Source organism: Elephas maximus, chromosome 4, assembly GCF_024166365.1.
Source record: "Elephas maximus indicus isolate mEleMax1 chromosome 4, mEleMax1 primary haplotype, whole genome shotgun sequence".
In the NCBI taxonomy this organism is placed as follows: domain Eukaryota; kingdom Metazoa; phylum Chordata; class Mammalia; order Proboscidea; family Elephantidae; genus Elephas; species Elephas maximus.
In genome coordinates this window covers 176212123-176233344 of record NC_064822.1, presented here as the reverse complement: position 1 = coordinate 176233344, position 21222 = coordinate 176212123, and the positions used below count along the sequence as shown (strand labels likewise).

At 38.3% G+C, this 21222-nt stretch overlaps 1 pseudogene; it reads right to left on the bottom strand.

Annotated features, from left to right (window-relative positions):
- Nucleotides 1–304: 304 nt before the first annotated feature.
- LOC126076482 (replication protein A 32 kDa subunit-like) overlaps nucleotides 305–21222 on the bottom strand; it is a 70370-nt pseudogene continuing 49452 nt past the window's right edge.

Genomic DNA, 21222 nt, shown 5'->3' with positions numbered 1-21222 from the left:
ATTACTGCCTAATTCTTTTGGTAGTGTCCCTCTCCCAATTCCATCTATCCTGATGTTTAACGAGCTTATCTGTAACCTTTCCAAGAAATTCCACCTTGGTTTACATCCCTGTCAACTGCCCATCCTTCCCTGAGCTTCAAAAACCAAAAATAATAATGAACGGTAAGTTTCAAAAGGATGTTAGCTGAGACTTTTCATAGATGAAGCCTACTTCCTAGAAGTCAAATGACCAAACATCTGCATAGCTGGAGATTGTGAAAATAGATTCAGCTAGGAGATATCTTAGATCCCCAGTTAGGTCCAGTTATTCTCCGTCTGTGGACTTAAAATAGTCATTATCCACAGTGGAATAGGTATGTCCCTCGTTGCTAAGAAAATCCACAGCTTGCTTGATTGAGACTGCACTCATGTACTGGAGCTGAGTCTTGAGATCATCAAAGTTCAATCCTTCAGGTCTTAGGCAAGCTTTGATCAAATTCAGCACCTGGTTTTGGGCTACAGTGAGGCCATTTACAGGAATGAAGCTATTCTCACCAAAGCTCCCTGCTTCACCCATTCCTGGATTGCTGATAGGTGCTCTCCCTACTGAAGGCTGGTTGTTAGACTTGCTTAGCATCATGTGTGCATTGACTGCTTCCAGGATATGTGTGATGAACTCATTCATATTCTCCAGGGGCATGGTTTTGAAGGTTACCAGGCTTTTTTGTTCTGAGTAGATCTCAGGCGGCTGGCCACTTTCACATATGTTTCTGGAGGAACCACAGCGTTTTTACCACTTGGGTCATCTGTGTCAACCCACTGGCAAACATCCATAGGTGCAGCTGTCATGTCATCTATATGTAAGCAATGTTGGTTGGTGCCTTTTCTGCATGTCTGATTATCCCCAAGATAGCGACCTGTGAAATCTCAACATTGCCAATTTTGAACACTTTGTCAACCAGGGTGGCAGAAAGCAGCCGGGATATGGTACAGAGTACAATGTGCTGGGCTCGGGCTCTTGATTTCTTTTCAGCTTGAGTAGGTGTGGGCAACCCAAAGCCCCCCCCCCCCCGGGGACTGTGTAGCCGCCAGCGCCAACATAGGCGGAGCTGCCATAGTTTTCAGATCCACTATTCCACGTTTGGGTAGTGACTCCGTCAGGATCCGATCTAGTGAGTCCACCGGGCACCTCAGGGCCCTGTTGCTGTCACAGCAGTCTAGAATAGAATATTCTTATTATTCTATTCTCATAGAGTACCTACCTACCCAGTAGAATATAAAAAAGCATCTATATTTCACCATTAATTGTGATGTTAGCTATGGTTTTATTTTTGTTGTTCTTTTTGTATATGCCCTTTATCAGTTTCCTACTATTACTAGTTTGAGGTATTCCTCCCCCCAACCCATGAAAGGGTGTTGAATTTTGTCAAATGCTTTTGCTGCATTTGTTAAAATGATAAAAAGGTTTTGTTTTTTTCTGTTAATGTTGAATTAATTGATTTTCAAATATTACTCTGAACACTGAATTTCTGGGAGAACTTCATCATGAGATATTATCCTTTTTAGATATTGTTTCATTCATTTTGTTGGCTATGAGCTTTTGCCCGTGAGGTCATGGGCTATATCAGTTTGTAATATTATTCCTCCTTCTTATTCTTGTCCTTGTGGTGGTTCTACTGCTTTTTCTCCGTCCTTCTTCTAGTCCTCGTCCCCTCCTCCTCCTTCTTTTTCTTGTCCATCTCATTTCTCCCTCCCCATTTTGTCCTCCTCCTCTTCCTTTTCCTTCTTCTTCATAATATCCTCACCAGTATTTGGTATTGTTATGCTAGTCTTATGAAACAAATGGGAAACTATCCATTCCTCTTCTATTTTTTAAATTACTTTAAGATTGGTGTTATTTCTTCACTTAATGTTTGATATAATTTATCAGTGAAATTGAACATGGAATTTTCTTACTGGAAAGATTTTTTTAATCACTTATTTTATTTTCAATAGATTTATGTCTATTCAAGATTTCCATTCCATCTTGTGTCGTTTGAGTAAATTGTATTTTTAATGAGATTTGCCATTTCGTCTAAGTCGTCACATTTGTTGGCATAAAGTTGTATGTAATGTTTCCTTACTAACCTTTGACGTCTGCAAAATCTATCATGATACCCCACTTTCTTTTTGGATTTTTTTTTCTTTATTGCTCAGTGTAGCAAGGAGTTTATACATTTTATGGATCTCTTCAAAGATACAATTTTTGACTCTATTATTTTTCCCTATTGTTTCTCTGTTATCTATTTTTCTGATATTTGTTCTTAAACCCTACAGTTTTTTTCCCTCTACTTACTTCTGCTTTACTTTGCTTTCCTTTTTCTAGTTTATTAAGGTGGTGCCTTAAGACATAGATTTTAGATATTACTTCTTCCTTAATATAAGCGTATAGCACCATAAATATTTCTCTAAGCACTCCCTTAAATGCATCACACAGATTTTGATATATTGTGTTTACACTATTATTTAATTCAAGTTATTTTCTAGTTTCCTTTTTGATTTCTTCTTTGACCCATAAAATATTTTAAAATGTGTGGTTTAATCTCCAAATGTTTTTGGTTTTCCTAGCTCTTTCATTGTTACTGACTTGTACCATGGTCAGAGAAGTATTCTGGGTAATTTTAATCTTTTAAGCTTATTGAGACTTGCCGTATGGCCCAAAATATCATCAATCTTGATGAATGTACCATGTGATCTTGAAATGAATGTGTATTCTTCAGTCATTGAGTCTAGTGTTCTCTAAATATCAGTTAGGTCAAGGTGGTGAATAATGTTGAGATCCTCTCTTCATTATTCTATCCATTGCTGAGTAAGGGATGTCAAAATTTCTTGCTGTGTTTATAGAATTTTTCATTTCTCCCTTTTGTTTTGTCAATTTTTGCATCACACATCTTGAAGGTCTATTATTATGCATATAACATTTCCAAAGGTAATTTCTTCCTGAGGAATTGACCCTTCATCATTATGAAATGTTCCTCTTTACCTTCGATAGTGCTCTTTGTCCTAAATTCTCTTTTATTTGATATTAATATACCTACTTCTGTCTTTTTATGCTTACTATTTGCATTAGTTTATCTTTTCACATTCATTTATTCTTAACCTATCAGTGTTTATATACGTCAAGTGTATTCTTTATATACATCGTACTGTTAGATGTCCGTTTTCAGTTCATTTTGGTAATGTACACTTTTTAATTGGGCCCATTAACATTTAACATAATTTTGATATGTCTATATTTTGTTTTCTTATTATTTGTTTTCTGTATGTCTCTTCTTTTTGTTCCTCTGTCTCTTTTTGCTGCCTTCTTTTTGACTGATTTTTTATACTACATTTTTACTTGATTTATTGATCTTTTAAAAGTTTTATTGTAGTAAAATATATATAACCCAAAACTTACCACTCTAACCATTTTTAAGTGTACAATTCAGTGACATTAATTACATTCACAATGTTGTGCAACCACCACCGCATCCGCCTACAAAATTTTTTGTCACCTGAAGCAGAAGCTCAGTACCCGTTAAGTGATAACTCCTGATTTCTCCCCCTCTCCATAACCCCTGTCTCTATGCATTTGCCTATTCTAGATATTTCTTATAAGTGAAATCATACATTTGTTCTTTTGTGTCTGATACTTCACTTAGCCCAATGATTTCAAGGTTCATCCATGTCGTAGCATGTATTACAACTTCATTTCTCTTTATGGCTGAATAAAATTCCCTTGTATGTAATTGGGGCTGTGGTGTCTCAGAGGTTAAGAGCTCAATTGTTAACCAAAACGTTGACAGTTCCAATACACCAGCCATTCCTTGGAAACTCTGTGGGGCAGTTCTCCTCTGTCCTATAGGATCTATGAGCCAGAATCAGCTCAGTGGTACGGTGTATGTAATTACCAATCAGGAAGAACTTCTGCTATTTTGCCATTTGTTTTATCTGTGTATTATACACTTTTATCCCTCATGTGGTTTCCTTTGTGTTTATTCTGCTTGAGGTTCACAGAACTTCTTTGATCTGTAAGTTGATGTCTTTTTACCAAACTATAAGTTGATCTGTAAGTTGATGTCTTTTTCACCAAAATAGGTATGACACTGTAGGCATTTTCTTGCTTATTATGGTTGGTAGCAATTCAGATCTGAGCTCACACTGCTTGGCTAGTATTTCTTCAAATACGTTTCTGTCTCATTCTCTTTTTTATCTCTCTTTGGGAATCCAGTAGATGTATGTTAGACTTTTCTAATTTGCCTATAGGGTCCTGATGCTGTTTTTCTTTTCTTTCAATCTTGTTTTCTCTCTCTTCCTCTGATTAGATGATTCCTGTTGATTTATTTTAAAGTTTACTGATTCTTGCTTTTATCATGTCCATTTTGCTAGTAAATCAATTGAAGGAAAACTATTGTTCACTGCCTTTGAGTTGGCCCCCAACTCATGGTGACTCCACGCACAATGGAATGAAACACAGTACAATCCTGTTCCATTGAACTGTTGTGATCCACAGGGCTTTCACTGGTTAATTTTCAGATCACCAGCCCTTTCTTCCTAGTCCATGTTAGGCTGGAAGTTCCACTAAAGCCTGTTCAGCATGACAGCAACATGCAAGCCTCCACTGACAGACAGACGGTCACTGTACATGAGGTGCGTGGTCTGGGTCTCTCATAAGGAAGGTGAGAGTTCTACCGTGTTGAAAAGTACCAAAATTTTTATTGTTTTGTATTGTTATTTATCTGTTGAGATTTCATCTTTTTATCCATTACAAGCACATTCCCTTTACGTAATTCAATATAAGGAGACTTCTTTGTGCAACAGTTAAGCGCTTGGCTGCTAAAGAAAGGTTGGCAGTAGGAACCCACCCAGCAACTCTGTGGGAGAAAGACCTGTGATCTGCTCCCATAAAGATCACATCCTTGGAAACCTTATGGGGCAGATTTACTCTGTCATGTAGGGTCACTAAGAGTTGAAATACACTCAATGGCACCTAACAACAATAACAATGATTCTACGTAGTTATAACAGCAGTTTTAAAGTCATTGTCTGATAATTGACTTCTGTAGGTTTTCTTTTCCTGCATAAATGAGTCATATTTTCCTGTCACTTTGTATGTTGAGAAAGCCCTGGACATCGTGAATGTTACATCATGGAGACTAGATTCTGTTCTACCTATCTACACAGTGTTTATAGATTGGTTTTAGCAGGCATTTAATTTGCTTAGACTCACACTGAAGACACATTCTAGCTTGCAGTGGATAGTAACTCAGATCTAAGTATACACTGCTTTCTGAAAACTCATTCATGCTGGTTGCTTCCCCAGTTATGGCTTCAGTTCAAATTTGCCTGCTTTTGTTCACTATACAGAGCCATCAGGTAGTTGTTCTTATGTATTTTGTGCAGAGTTCATAGGCATTCCATTTAGGAGCATCTGTTTATAGGAGGTTATTCCTCTATTATAGAAGTGGTCACTTAAAACCATAATTAAGCTATAAGATAGTTCCGGTAACTTGAAGCAGGTACATATTGTACAACTCCTTGACAGACACCTAAACAAAGAAAATAAAAGAGGAATAGTTAATTAATTAATCTGTTTAGCTTATTATCTCCTTAGTAAGCATACAAAATGTAGTTGAGGAATTTGTCAGGCAGGGTAGTTAAAATTCCAGAGCAAGAAGTTGTCTGGAGATTTTAGGAGCAAGCAAGTGGAAAAGCCCCTGGTTCAAGCATCAGAATATACACAAACTTTATAAACTTCTATTTAACAATAAATTGTCAAAAATATTTCCTCAGTCTGGTCCTATATTTCCTTTTCAGTACAATTGTGCAGGTACAATATAGAAGCCTAGGAGCTTGACCCATAGGGTTGGCTTGAGAATAGGCAAGAGAAGAAGCAACACATCAAATTTCATCTGCTTCAGAGGCCCAGCTTTGGCCGTTAGCCGTACATAGTGAAAACTGTGAGAATGAGTGGACAGAAGTTCCCAACACTGAATGCCAACTTTCCCTAATACCTTAGAGTTAAAATATAACCCAGCCATCAGCATCAGTAGAGACCAAAAATCCAAACATTTAGAGCAATTGATTGAATAATCTCTCTAAGCTGGTGGGACAGGAAAACAACAGCTGAAGAAACACTTAGCAAAAAACCTTCTATCCCTACGTCCTGATGCCTGGGGAAAGATTAAGTGTTCTCTCCTTGAGATTCTTGGGTAAGTTTACACATTATTGACTATCATAATGAAATGAGCCAGTTATCTTAGTTCAGAGATCTTTTCAAAGTACTTTCTTCTGCAATCCAGTTTATGTCCATACCATCTTCAGGAGATAATTTCACCATAACACTCGACAAAGAAACAGGTTTTGTTTCAGCTTTGACAATGGATTTTGAAGCAGAAAGGTGTAGTAACAGAAGCCAAATTTGGGCCGACGTTCATATCCCCTTTATATAAACAACTCCATATTATAAAAATTAGCATAGAAGCTCTATCCCATGAATAAAGTAGAGGGCGAATAGTGGAAAAAGTCATTACATTTTCTTTTGGAGAATGTGTTAAATTTTAATACTGTAATGCCTGTAGTTCATATCAACCTTCTGTGTCCTATATTGCAGCACACATTAATATACTTTGATCCTCTTCATGCTTTTCTGTATCTGCCTCTGCTTCTCCTTTTCTCTCTCTTCTCAGTTGTATTTGCCGTGACTTTCTCTCTGATGGCTTCTTCCTTTGATTCCTTTTTCTGTCTCTCCAATGTCTTGTGCATTCTTTGCACTGTTCCCTGCCCACTGTGTCCTTGAACTGCCCTGCTTTTTAACTGAGAATTGTGTGAAAATTATGTACTTTTAAAAATAGAGTATGTTGTGCTCAATGATTTAATTTGGAATTTTCAGAAATTATTTGAAAAGGGAAGTTCTATTTTTTTTCGTCTCTTCGTCTATCCTCCACTATATTCTCTCTCTCTTCTCTTTTCCTCATTGCATTCCACAGACTATTTTTGTGGAGAAAAAGACACACACACCACAGAATAAAATTATGAATGTAGAAATATAAACAAATAAGATAAAAGTCTAAGACAAATAGAATAATTAAAAAGCATTTTTTTCACCCATAAACATTGTAATGCTTTCTTAGGGCTGCTATATCAAAGTATCACAAACTGGGTGGCTTATAAGAAATTTTTTGTATCAGAGCTGTCTTAGTTATCTAGTGCTGCCATAACAGAAATACCACAAGTGGATGGCTTTAACGAACTATAATTTATTCTCTCATAGTCTAGGAGGCAAGAAGTCTGAATTCAGGGCACCAGCTCCAGAGGAAGGCTTTCTGTCTCTGTCAGCTCTGGAGGAAGGTCCTCGTCATCAATCTTCCCCTCGTCTAGGAGCTTCTCAGTGCAGGAACCCCAGGTTCGAAGTGTGTACTCAGCTCCTGGCACTTCTTTTTTTGGTGGTATAAGGTCCCCTTGTCTCTCTCCTGGCTTCTCTCTTTTATATCTCAAAAGAAATTGGCTTTAAAACACAACCTAATCTTGTAGATTGAGTCCTGACTCATTAACATAACTGCCTCTAATCCCACCTCATTAACATCATAGAGGTAGGATTTACAACACATAGGAAAATCACATCAGATGACAAAATGCTGGACAATCACACAATACTGGGAATCATGGCCTAGCCAAGTTGACACATGTTTTCAAGGGATACAATTCCATCCATGACAGTAGTCTTAGAGCCTAAGAGTCCTACATGAGGCTGAGAGTCATGTTGATTCCTCCTGAGGGCTGTGGGGCAGAGTCTCTTGCATGCCTCTCTCCTGGTTTCTGGTGATGGCCAGCGATCCTGGGCCTTCATTGGCTTGTAGATGCATCACTCCAGTCTCTGCCTCTCTGTTCACATGCCTTTCACCTCTCTGATTGTGTCTATGTGTTTCTCCTCTTTTATGAGGACAGCATACTTATTGGATTGGGACCCACCCTAATCCAGTATGACCTTATGTTAACCTACTGATGTCATCTTCAGACACCCTAACCAAGCAAGTTCACACTCACAGATACAGGCGTTCAGATTTCAACTTATCATTTTGGGGGACACAATTCAATCCTTAACAGGCATCTACACAGTTTTTAAAGTTCAGTTAAAATTTTTTTTGAATTTATTTATTTTGCTTTAGGTGAAAGCTTACAAATGAAGTCAGTCTCTCATACAAAAAGTTATACACACCTTGCCATGTACTCCCAGTTGCTCTTCTCCTAATTAGATAGCACATTCCTCCTCTCCACCCTGTATTCCCCGTGCCCATTCAACCAGCTCCTGTCCCCCTCTGCATTTTCATCTTGCCACCAGACAGGAGTTGCCCACATAGACTCAAGTGTCCACTCGAGCCAAAAAGCTCACTCCTCACCAGTATCATTGTCTTATAGTCCAATCCAATCCCTGTCTGTAGAGTTGGCTTCTGGAATGGTTCCAATCCTGGTCTAACAAAGGATCTGGGGACCATGACTGTCAGGGTCCCTACAGTCTCAGTCAGACCATTAAGCCTGGTCTTTTTACGAGAATTTCAGATGTGCATCCCACTGTTTTCCTGCTCCATCAAGGATTCTCTGTCATGTTCCCAATCAGGGCAGTGATCGTTGGTAGCTAGGCATCCTCTAGTTCTTCTGTTCTCAGGCTGATGGAGTCTCTGGTTTATGAGCCCTTTTCTGTCCCTTGGGCTCATCTTTACCATACGTCTTTGGTGTTCTTCCCTCTCCTTTGCTCCAGGTAGTTTAAGACCAAGCGATGCATCTTAGATGGCCACTTCCTAGCACTCAAGACCCCAGACACCTCTCACCAAAGTGGAATGCAGAACGTTTCCTTAGTACATTTTGTTATGCCAATGGACCCAGATACCCCCTGAAACCATGGTCCCCAGACCACCATCCCTGCTACTCTGGCCTTTAAAGTGTTTGGTTGTGTTCAAGAAACTTCTTTGCTTTTGGTTTAGTTCAGTTATACCAACTTCCCCTGTGTTCTGTGTTGCCCTTCCCGTCACCTAAAATAATTTTTTGTCTACTATTTAAAAAAAAAACGAACTATCTAGTTAGTGAATATCCTTCTCCCTCCCTCCCCACCCTCGTAACCATCAAAGAACATTTTCTTCTGTGTTTAAACTTTGTCTAGACTTCTTATAATAGTGGTCTTATACAATATTTGTCCTTTTGCAACTGACTAATTTCACTCAGCATAATGTCTTCCAGATTCCTCCATGTAATGAAATGTTTCACAGATTCATCATTGTTCTTAATCGTGTAGTATTCCATTGTGTTAACGTACCATAATTTATCCATTCATCTGTTGATGGGCACCTTGCTTCCATCTTTTTGCTATTGTAAACAGTGCTGCAATGAACATGGGTGTGCATATATCTGTTCCTGTGAAGGCTTTTATTTCTTTAGGGCATATTTCAAGGAGTGGAATTGCTGGGTCATATGGTAGTTCTATCTCTAGCTTTCTAAGGAAGTGCCAAATCAATTTCCAAAGTGGTAGTACCATTTTACATTCCCACCAGCAGTGCATAAGTGTTCCAGTCTCTCCACAACCTCTCCAACATTTATTATTTTATGTTTTTTGGATTAATGCCAACTTTGTTGGGGGTGAGATGGAATCTCCTCGTAGTTTTGATTTGTATTTCTCTAATGGCTACTGATCATGAGCATTTCCTCATATATCAGTTACCAGCCTGAATGCCTTCTTTAGTAAAGTGCCTGTTCATATTCTTTGCCCATTTTTTAATTGTGTTATTTGTCTTTTTGTTATTGAGTTTTTGCAGTATCATGTAGAGTTTAGAGATCAGACCCTGATCAGAAATGTCATAGCTAAAAAATTTTCTCGGTCTGTAGGCAATCTTTTTACTCTTTTGGTGAAATCTTTGGATGAGCATAGGTGTTGGACTTTTAGGAGCTCCCAATTATCTGATTTCTCTTCTGGTGCTTGTACATTGTTAGTAATGTTTTGTATACTGTTTATGCCATTTATTATGGCTCCTAGCATTGCCCCTGTTTTTTCTTCCATGATCTTTATCATTTTAGATTTTATATTTAAGTCTTTGATCCATTTTGAGTTAGTTTTTGTGCATGTCTCTTCCATTGGTCTATGTATCTATTGTTGTACCAGTACCAGGCTGTTTTGACTACTGTGGCAGTATAATATGTTCTAAAATCAGGTAGTGTGAGGCCTCCCACTTTGTTCTTCTTTTTCAGTAATGCTTTACTTATCCAGAGCCTCTTTTTCTTACATATGAAGTTGGTGATTTGTTTCTCCATCTCATTAAAAAATGTCACTGGTATTTGGATTGGGATTGCATTGTATCTATAGATCACTTTGGGTAGAATGGACATTTTTACGATGTTGAGTCTTCCTATCCATGAACAAGGTATGTTTGTAGGTCTCTCTTGGTTTTTTGCAGTAATGTCTTATAGTTTTCTTTGTATAGGTCTTTTACATCTCAGGTTAGATTCATTCCTAAGTATTTTATCTTCTTGGGGGCTATTGTAAATGGTATTGATTTGGTGATTTCCTCTTCAGTGCTCCCTTTGTTAGAGTGTAGAGGAATCCAACTAATTTTTATATGTTTATCTTGTATACCGATACTCTACTGAACTCTTCTATTAGTTTCAGTAGTTTTCTTGAGGATTCTTTAGGTTTTTCTGTGTATAAAGTCATGTCATCTGGAAACAGAGATACTTTTACTTCTTCTTTGCCAATTCGGATGCCCTTTATTTCTTTATCTAGCCTAATAGGTCTGGCTAGGACCTCCAGCACAATGTTGAATAAGAGTGGTGATAAGGGACATCCTTGTCTATTTCCTGTTTTCAAGGGGAATGTTTTCAGTCTTTCTCCTTTGAGGACGATGTTGGCTGTCGGCTTTGTATAAACGCACTTGATCATGTTGAGGAATTTTCCTTCTATTCCTATTTTGATGAGAGTTTTTTTTTTTTTTTTTATCATGAATGGATGTTGGACTTTGTCAAATGCCTCTTCTGCATCAATTGATAAGATCATGTGGTTCTTATCTTTTGTTTTATTTATGTGATAGATTACCTCGATTGCTTTTCTAATGTTGAACCATCCCTGCATACCTGGTATGAATCCCACATGGTCGTAGCGAATTATTTTTGTGATATGTTGTTGAATTTTATTGCCTAGAATTTTGTTGAGGATTTTTGTGTCTAAGTTTGTGAGAGATATTGATCTGCAATTTTCTTTTTTTTTTTTTGTGGTGTCTTTACCTGGTTTTGGTATCATGGATATGGTGGTTTCACAGAATGAATTTGGGAGTATTCCATCTTCCTCTATGCTCTGAAATACCTTTAGTAGTAGTGGTGTTAACTCTTCTCTGAAAGTTTGGTAGAATTCTCCAGTGAAGCTGTCAGGGACAGTACTTCTTTTTTCTTGGGAGTTTTTAAATTACTTTTTCAATCTCTTCTTTTGTTATGGGTTTATTTAGTTGTTCTACCTCTGTTTGTGTTAGGTTAGGTAGGTAGTGTGCTTCTAGAAATTTTTCCATTTCCTCTGTTGTTGTTGTTGTTAGACGCTGTTGAATGGGTTCCGACTCATAGCGACCCTATGCACAATAGAATGAAACACTGCACAGTCCTGTTCCATTCTTAGAATCGTTGTTATGCTTGAGTTCATTGTTGCTGCCACTGTGTCAATCCACCTCATTGAGAGTCTTTCTCTTTTCTGATGACCCTGTACTCTGCCAAGCATGATGTCCTTCTCCAGGGTCTGATCTCTCCTGACAACATGTCCAAAATATGTAAGATGCAGTCTCGCCATCCTTGCTTCTAAGGAGCATTCTGGTTGTACTTCTTCCAAGACAGATTTGTTCGTTCTTTTGGCAGCCCATGGTATAGTCAATATTCATCATCAACACTACAATTCAAAGGCGTCAATTCTTCTTTGGTCTTCCCTTATTCATTGTCCAGCTTTCACATGCATATGATGCGATTGAAAATACCATGGCTTGGGTCAGGTGCGCCTTAGTCGTCAAGGTGACATCTTTGCTTTCAACACTTTAAAGAGGTCCTTTGCATCAGATTCATCCAATGCAATACATCTTTTGATTTCTTGACTGCTGCTTACACAGCTGTTGATTGTAGATCCAAATAAAATGAAACCCTTGACAACTTCGATCTTTTCTCCGTTGGTCATGATGTTGCTCATTGGTCCAGTTGTGAGGATATTTGTTTTCTTTATGTTGAGGTGTAATCCATACTGAAGGCTGTGGTCTTTGATCTTCATTAGTAAGTGTTTCAAGTCCTCTTCACTTTCAGAAAGCAAGGTTGTGTCATCTGCATGATGCAGATTTTTAATGAGTCTTCCTCCAGTCCCTATGCCCTCCTGTTCTTCAGCATATAGTCCAGCTCCTTGGATTATTTGCTTAGCATACAGATTGAATAGGTATGATGAAAGGATGCAACCCTGATGTGAACCTTTCCTGACTTTAAACCAATCAGTATCCACTTGTTCTGTCCGAACAACTGCCTCTTGATCTGTGTAAAAGTTCCGTATGAGCACAGTTAAGTGTTCTGGAATTCCTGTTCTTCACAATGTTATCCATTAATTTATTATGATCCACAAAGTCGAATACCTTTGCACAGTCAATAAAACACAGGTAAACATCCTTCTGGTATTCTCTGCTTTCAGCCAGGATCCATTTGACATCAGCCATTTCCTTTAGGTTTTCAAATTTGTTAGAGTATTATTTTTCATAGTATTCTGTTATGATTCTTTTAATTCAGTTGGGTTTGTTGTGATATTGCCCATTTCATTTCCTATTCGAGTTATTTGTTTCATCTCCTTTTTTTGTCAGTCTGGCCAATGGTTTACTGATTTTGTTACTTTTCTCAAATAACCGGCTTTTGGTCTTGTTAACTCTTTCAATTTTTTTTCTGTTCTCTATTTCATTTAATTCTGCTCTAATTTTTATTATTTGCTTTCTTCTGGTGCCTGAGGGTTTTTTGTTGTTCTCTTTCTATTTGTTCAAATTGTAGGGATAATTCTTTGATTTTGGCCGTTTCTTCTTTTTGGATGTGTGCATTTATTGCTATAAATTGACCTCTGACCACTGCTTTAGCTGTGTCCCAAAGATTCTGATAGGAAGTGTTTTCATTCTTATCGGATTCTATGAATTTCTTTATTCTGTCCTTAATTTCTTCTATAATCCAATCATTTTTTGAGCAAAGTGTTCAGTTTCCATGTGTTTAATTTCTTGTCTCTTTTTTTTCTGTTATTGTTTTCTAGGTTTATGGCTTCATGGTCAGAGAAGATGCTTTGTAATATTTTGATGTTTTGGATTCTGTTAAGGTTTGCTTTATGGCCTAGTATGTGGTCTATTTTAGAGAATGTTCCATGTGCATTGGAAAAGAAAATGTACTTCTCTGCTGTTTGGTGGAGTGTTCTGTATATGTCTATGAGGTCGAGTTGGTTGATTGTGGCAATTAGATCTTCCGTTTCTTTATTGAGCTTCTTTCTGGATGGTCTTCCCTTCACTGAAAGTGGTGTGTTGAAGTCTAAGACTATTATTGTGAAGCTGCCTATCTCTCTTTTCAATGCTGTTAGGGTTTGTTTTATGTATCTCGAAGCCCTGTCATTGGGTGCGTAAATATTTAATATGGTAATATCCTTCTGGTATATCGTCCCTTTAATCATTATATAGTGTCCTTTCTTATCCTTTGTGGTAGATTTAACCTTAAAGTCTGTTTTATCAGAAATTCGTATTGCCACTCCTGCTCTTTTTCAGTTGATGTTTCCTTAATGTATATATTTTTCCATCCTTTGAGTTTTAGTTTGTTTGTGTCTTTAAGTCTAAATTGTGTCTGTTGTAGGTAGCAGATAGACGGATTGTGTTTTTTAATCCATTCTGCAACTGTCTGTCTTTTTATTGGTGCATTTAGTCCATTTACATTCAGTGTGATTATGGATAGGTATGAGTTTAGTGCTGTCATTTTGATATCTTTTTGTGTGTTATTGACAGTTTCCTTTGTCCCTTTAATTTTTTCTGCTGAGTAGATTTTCTTTGTAAATTGTGCACTCCTCCTCTTCATTGTTGTTGATTTTGTTTTTCTAAGTTTAAACCTAACTTTTATCTCCCTATATCGCCTTGATTTCCTCTCCATATGGAAGATCTATGACTACTTTCTTTAGTCCCTCTTTATTTATTTAATGTCATCTTTTACATAATGACATCACTGTCTCCCTGTATTGAGAGTTTTTTATCTTGATTTATTTTTTGATTTCCCTGTCTGAGTTGATATCTTGTTGCTTTGTCCTGTGTTCTAGCGTTGGGCTTATATCTGATATTATTGATTTTCTAACCAGAGAATTCCCTTTAGTATTTCTTGTAGTGTTGGATTTGTTTTTGCAAATTCCCTAAACTTCTGTTTATCTGGAAATGTCCTAATTTTGCCTTCATATTTGAGAGACAGTTTTGCTGGATATATGATTCTTGGCTGGCAATTTTTTTCCTTCAGTGCTTTATATATGCCATCCCATTGCCTTCTTGCCTGCATGGTTTCTGCCAAGTAGTCCGAGCTTATTCTTGTTGAATCTCCTTTGTAGGTGACTTTTTGTTTATTCCTGGCTGCTCTTAAAATTTTGTCTTTACCTTCGTTTTTTAGCAAGTTTGATTATAATATGTTTGGGATCTACCTTGTATGGGGACGGATGAACATCTTGGATAGATATTTTCTCATCTTTCAGGATATCAGGGAGGTTTTCTGCCAACAAATCTTCAACAATTCTCTCTGTATTTTCTGTTATCCCTCTCTGTTCTGGTACTCCAATCACTTATAGATTATTTTTCTTGATGGAGTCCCACATGATCCTTAGGGTTTTTTTTTTTTTTCATTTTTTTAAAATTCTTTTATCTGATTTTTCTTTGAGTTTATTGTTGACAAGGGTTTTACCTTCAATCTCACTAGTTCTGACATCCATTTCCTCAATTCTCTGCTGACTTTCTACTGAGTTGTCTATTTCTGAAACTTTATTGTTAATCTTCTGAATTTTTGATAGCTGTCTCTCTGTGGATTCTTGTAGCCTATTAAATTTTTCATTATGTTCTTGAATAACCTCCTTAATTTCATTGACTCCTTCATCTGTGTCCTCCTTGGCTTGTTCTGTGTTTTGCCAGATCTCTGTCCTGATGTCTTGAAGAGTTCTGTACATTAATCTTTTGTATTCTACATCTGGTAATTCCAGGAATACATCTTCGTCCAGAAGATTTCTTGAGTCTTTGTTTTGGTGGTTTGTTGAAGCGATCATGGTCTGCTTCTTTATGTGTTCTGATATCGACTGTTGTCTCCTAGACATCTATAAGTTATTGTATTAATTTATTTTATGTTTGCTCACTGGTTCCTAAGTTCTTGCTTTGTTTTATTTTGATATAACCAAATAGGTTACTAGAGTGAGCTAACTTGATTATTGGAGCCTTTGAAGCATTAATGTCCTGTAACTAGATGGCTAGAGCTATATACAAGCATAGGAGTCCATTCAAACTTCTTGTATAGATTTAGCTCAGGTGTCCAGATAGTTGATCAGCTAGTGTGTGGTGAAGGCTCTCACCTACAATCTTAGAGGAGCAGTGGTGAATAGTAGAGGCACAGGTTTCTGGTTGCAGCAGTGGGTCACACTCTGAGGAAGGCAGTGGGCTGACAACTTTCCCCTGAATGTCTGTGAGGAAGGCATCTCCCTGTTCTCTAGAGCACACTGGTGGGTGGGCTCTGCAGGTGTACCACAGGCACCCAATGCTTTTAACTATAAGGACTGGGAAGCACCACTTATCCTTGGACCCCTGTTGCAGGTGGCTAGGTGGCATGGGTGGAGCCACCAGTACCACCCAGGCCCCTGCTGTGGGTATGTGAGGATCCTTTTCAATAGGCAGAGCAGTATCAAACATCAAAAATCCACCTCTCCACTGCACAGCTGAATCAGTTACAGTCAGACCTCAAGCACATTCACCCTTGCAATGTAACAGCCAGATTCTATCTGCTTCCTGGGGCTGCCTGGGTCCATGCAGGGGTGAAAGATATTCAAAGTCTGTGGACTCCTTGTGAATGGACAGGAGCCACTTCTGTTCTTAGTTTCTGGATTAGGGGAGCCAGCAGAATATTTTTCCCCTGTTTGTTAATTTGTTCTTTCTCCAAGGCCCAGGAGAATGGCTCAGGGAGTGCAACACAACCTATCTCAGGCCCAGGGACATCAACTGTCCCTGAAGCTGGCTGAAGCAGAGGGAGAAGGGGTCAGATAGATGGGAGAGTTCTTTCAAAAGGAGGTGCTAGTAGATCCGTGTGATAAATTAGACAAAATCACTTATCTTGTGCCGAGAGTGCTGTTTCATCTCAGATTCTGGAGGCATGCATAGATTCTGTGTGCTGCCTTGACCCCACCACAGTCACACCAGGGGTTTGGGGCTGTGCCACCTTGCTTTCCTCTTTTGCTGAAGCAGCCGCACCCAGATGCCACCACCAGCCCTGGCATGGTTGCACCTGGGGATCAGGGCTGAGGCGCTCCCACTGAGTCAGGTCCTGCTGCTTCTGCACTGTCTCTCTCTCCCCTGTCACTTAGTCTGATTTCTTAACTTTGCCTTGGATGTTCAGGGTTCCTAGCTTGTCATATATATAATTGATTCACTTATTTTGGGGGGTCTTTGTTGTTTTTGTTGTAAGAGGGACCACCAGAAGCATCTGACTACTCCACCATCTTGGCCCCCTCTCAGTTGAAATTTTTGATTCAAGCTTTCTAGAGGAAAAAAACAAGGGTCCGGGTAAGGCATGGTCACTTATATACTTTACTTTCGCTTTAAAAAAAATGTCAATTCCTTGAGGGACATATACTTAGGTGGAAAAAAAAAAAGTACCCAGGAATTGTGATCTTCTAAGTGAAGTACTTAACCACTTCCTCAGTAACATTTCAATAGAAAATTCAGTGCTGGATTTCAAATAATAGATAATTCTAGTGACTCCTCCAAAAAAAAAAAAAAAATTTTTTTTTTCTCCACCCTCCAAACATATTAAGGAGCCCTGGTGGCACAATGGTTAAGTGCTTGGCTGCTAACCAAAAGGTTAGAGGCTTGAACCCACCCAGAAGCTCTGTGGGAGAAAGATCAGGTGATCTGCTCCCATAATGATTAAAACCAAACTCCTTGTCATTGAGTCAATTCTAACTCATAGTGACCCTATATGACAGAGTAGAATTGCCCCATAGGGTTTCCAAGGAGCGGCTGGTGAATTCAAACTGGCAACTTTTGGTTAGCAGTTGAGCTCTTAATCACTACACCTCCAGGGCTCCTGCATAAAGATTAAAGCCTTGAAAACCCTATGGGCAATTCTATTCTGTTGTATAAGGTCACTATGAGTTAAAATTTACTCGACAGCACGTAACATCAACAACAATGACATAGCGACAGATAAAATTAGATGAATTAGGCAAGCTTGGAAATGGTCAAATTAGAATTGAATTCAGTCTTTTTCTGATTTGAAAACATGATTTTGATGTTTGTCTTCATGACTTTAAGTAATGTAATATCAAAGTCATAAATTGGGCTGATTTTGCTGGCAGGAATGTGATTGATACCTCCTTGGAGGTAAGAATTAAAATGATATCATTCCTGAGCAGTAAGTTGACAATTGGAAACTCTGCACTTACTGGAGTTGATTCATCAATGTAGTAATGGAGCAATTTCCTGTAGTATTGGAATATACTCTTGACCCATACATGAAGACTCCTAATGTAATGGACTCTAATCCTTATCCAGGCATCAATAGCATTGCTTTATTAATGGGAATAATGGTATGTCATTATATCAGTTTCCTATAACTGCATAACAATTTACCACACACTTGTTGACTTATGACATCACCCATTTATTAGCTCACATTCCTATAGATCAGAAGTGGCTGGGTTCTCTGCTCAGGCTGCAATCAAGGTGTTGGCTGTTTGTGTTACTATCTGAAGCCTGGAGTCCTCTTCCACGTTCACTGCTGTTATTGGCAGAATTCAGTCCCTTGAGGTTGTAATACTAAAATGCCTGTTTTTTTCTTGGATGCCAACTGAGGACTTCTCTTAACTCCTAGAGGCCACTCTCAAATCCCAGACCACTGACTCTCTCCAACTCAGCAACAGAGAACCTCCCTCAGGTTGAAATTCTCCCATGCTTCAAATCTCTCTGAATTCTTCTTTAGCAAACAGCTGAAAAAAAAAAAAAAAAAAACTCTGCTTTTCAAGGGATCTTGACATTAGTTTAGACCCATCAGGATAATCTCCTTCTCTTAGAGCCAACTGATTAAGTAACCTTAATTACATCTGCAAAATCCCTGTTGGCATGGAATGTCACATGTAATGTCACGGGAGTAACAACATGGTTCACAGATCATGGAGGCCATCTTAGAATCTTGCTTACAACAGTCATTCATTGACAAATTTTATATTTTAGATATATTTATAAGAACAGCCATAAGAACCATAAACCAAACCCATTGCTGTTGAGTTGATTCCGACTCAGAGCAACCCTACAGGACAGGGTAGAACTGCCCCATAGGGTTTCCAAGGCTGTAAATCTTTATGAAATCAGCTTGTCACATCTTTCTCCTGCAGAGATGCTCATGGGTGTGAATCACCAGCCTTTCAGTTAACAGCGGCATCCTCAACCACTGCACCACCAGAGCTCTGCAATAAGAACAGTAACTAATTATTGGGAAACTGCCTTGTACCTAGAAAGCATTCTAGACGCTTTACTCAATATTTCTCTAATTCTTACCAAAAATTCTCTTAGGTAGCTACATTATCCTATTTAATAAATGGGGAAAGTTAAGCTCTGAGAGGCTAAACAACTTGTCTAAAGTTATTTGGATAAGCGAGATTTTTCCAACACTTTTCACCATGCCATGCACTGTATTTACCAGTTTATTAATAATGACCACAATATTTTAGAATGAAATATGTTCTTTAAAATTCTGTAATTATTAACATTTTATTATATAGCACAGTGAAATTTTAAAGTGTTAAAAAATAAAATTTCAATCCTAATAATTGTCTTAGTAATGGAGATTTTAGGGTGACCAAGGCACACTTTGCAAGAAAAACGACTTCTTTGGAAATACCTTTTTTCCAACAATGTAACAGCAACTAAACACATGGACCTCGCTGGATGGAATACACAGGAATCAAATCAACTGCATCTGTGGAAAAAGACAAAGAAAAAGCTCAATTACATCATTCAGAACAAGGCCAGAAAAATGAAACAAGACCTATACCTCACACCATGAACAAAAACTAATTCAAAATGAATCAAAAACCTAAATATAAAATCTAAAATGATAAAGATCATAGAAGAAAAAAATAGGGACAACACTAGGAGCCCTAATAAAAAAAAAATACATGGCATAAATAGTATACGAAACATTACCAACAATGCACAAACACCAGAAGAGAAACTAGATAACTGGGAGCTCCTAAAAATCAAATACTTATGCTCATCAAAAGACTTCACCATAAGAGTAAAAAGATAACCTACAGACTGGGAAAAAAATTTTGGCTATGCCAAATCCAATCACTGTCTAATCTCTAAAATCTACAAACCCTCCTAACCTAGTGCTGTCTAGTCGATTCTGACTCATAGCGACCCTATAGGACAGAGTGGAATTGCCCCATGGAGTTTCCAAGGAGCACCTGGTGGATTCGAACTGCTGACCCTAAGATACTGCAAAACCTCAACAGCAAAGGACAAATAATGCAATTAAAGACCATGCAAAGCATATGAACAAGCACTACACCAAAGAAGACATTGAGGCAGCTAACAGATACATGAGCAAATTCTCACTATCATTAGCCATTAGAAAAATGCAAATCAAAACTATAATGAGATACCATCTCACCCCAATAATGCTAGCATTAATTCGAAAAACACAAAATAATAAATGTAGGAGAGGTTGTGGAGAGACTGGAACACTTATACACTGCTGGTGGGAATGTAAAATGGTACAACCACTTTGGAAATTGATTTGGCGCTTCCTTAAAAAGCTAGAAATAGAACTACCATAGGATCCAGGAATCCCTTTCCTTGGAATATATCCTAGAGAAAAAAGAGCCCTCACACAAATAGATATATGCACGCCCATGTTCACTGCAGCACTGTTTACAATAGCAAAAATATGGAAACAACCTAGGTGCCCAACAATGGATGAACAGATAAGTCAGAGTATATTCACACAACGGAATACTAGGCAACAATAAAGAACAATGATGAATCCGTGAAGCATCTCGTAACATGCATGAATCTGGAATGCATTATGCTGAGTGAAATTAGTCAGTCACAAAAGGACAAATATTGTATGAGACCACTTTCATAAGAACTCAAGAAAAGGTTTAAACACAGAAGAAAAGATTCTTTGATGGCTACGTGGGTAGGGAGAAGGGATAGGGGTATTCACTAACTAGATAGTAGACAGACATTATTTTAGGTGAAGAGAAGGACAACACACAATACAGGGAAATTCAGCACAACTGGACTCAACCAAAAGCTAAGAAGTTTCCTGAATATAACGAAACATTTCAAGGGACACAGTAGCAGGGGCAGGAGTCTGGGGACCATCGTTTCAGAGGACATCTAGGCCAACTGGCCTAACAAAGTTTATTAAGAAAAGGTTCTACATCCCACTTTGGTGAGTGGTGTCTGAAGTCTTAAAAGCTAGCAAGTGGCCATCTAAGATGCATCAATTGGTCCCAACCCACCAGGAGCAAAGGAGCATGAAGAACACCAAAGACAGAAGGAAAATATAAACCCAAGAGACAGAAAGGGCCACATGAACCAGAGACTCTATCAGCCTGAGACCAGAAGAGCTAGATGGTACCCAGCTACTACCAATGACTACCCTAACAGGGAACACAACACAGAGTCCCTGATGGAGCAGAAGAGAAGTGGGGTGCAGAACTCAAATTCACATAAAAGGGCCAGACTTAATGGCCTGAGTGAGAGTGGAGGGACCCCAGAGGACATGGTCCCTAGACTCTCTTAACCCAAAACTAAAACCATTTCCGAAGCCAACTCTTCAGACAAAGATTAGATTGTAGTATAAGACATAAAATGATACTGGTGAGAGGTGTGTTTCTTAGCTCAAGTAGACATACGAGACTAAGTGGGCACCTCCTGTCCAGAGTGGAGATGAGAAGTCTGAGGAGGACAGGAGCTG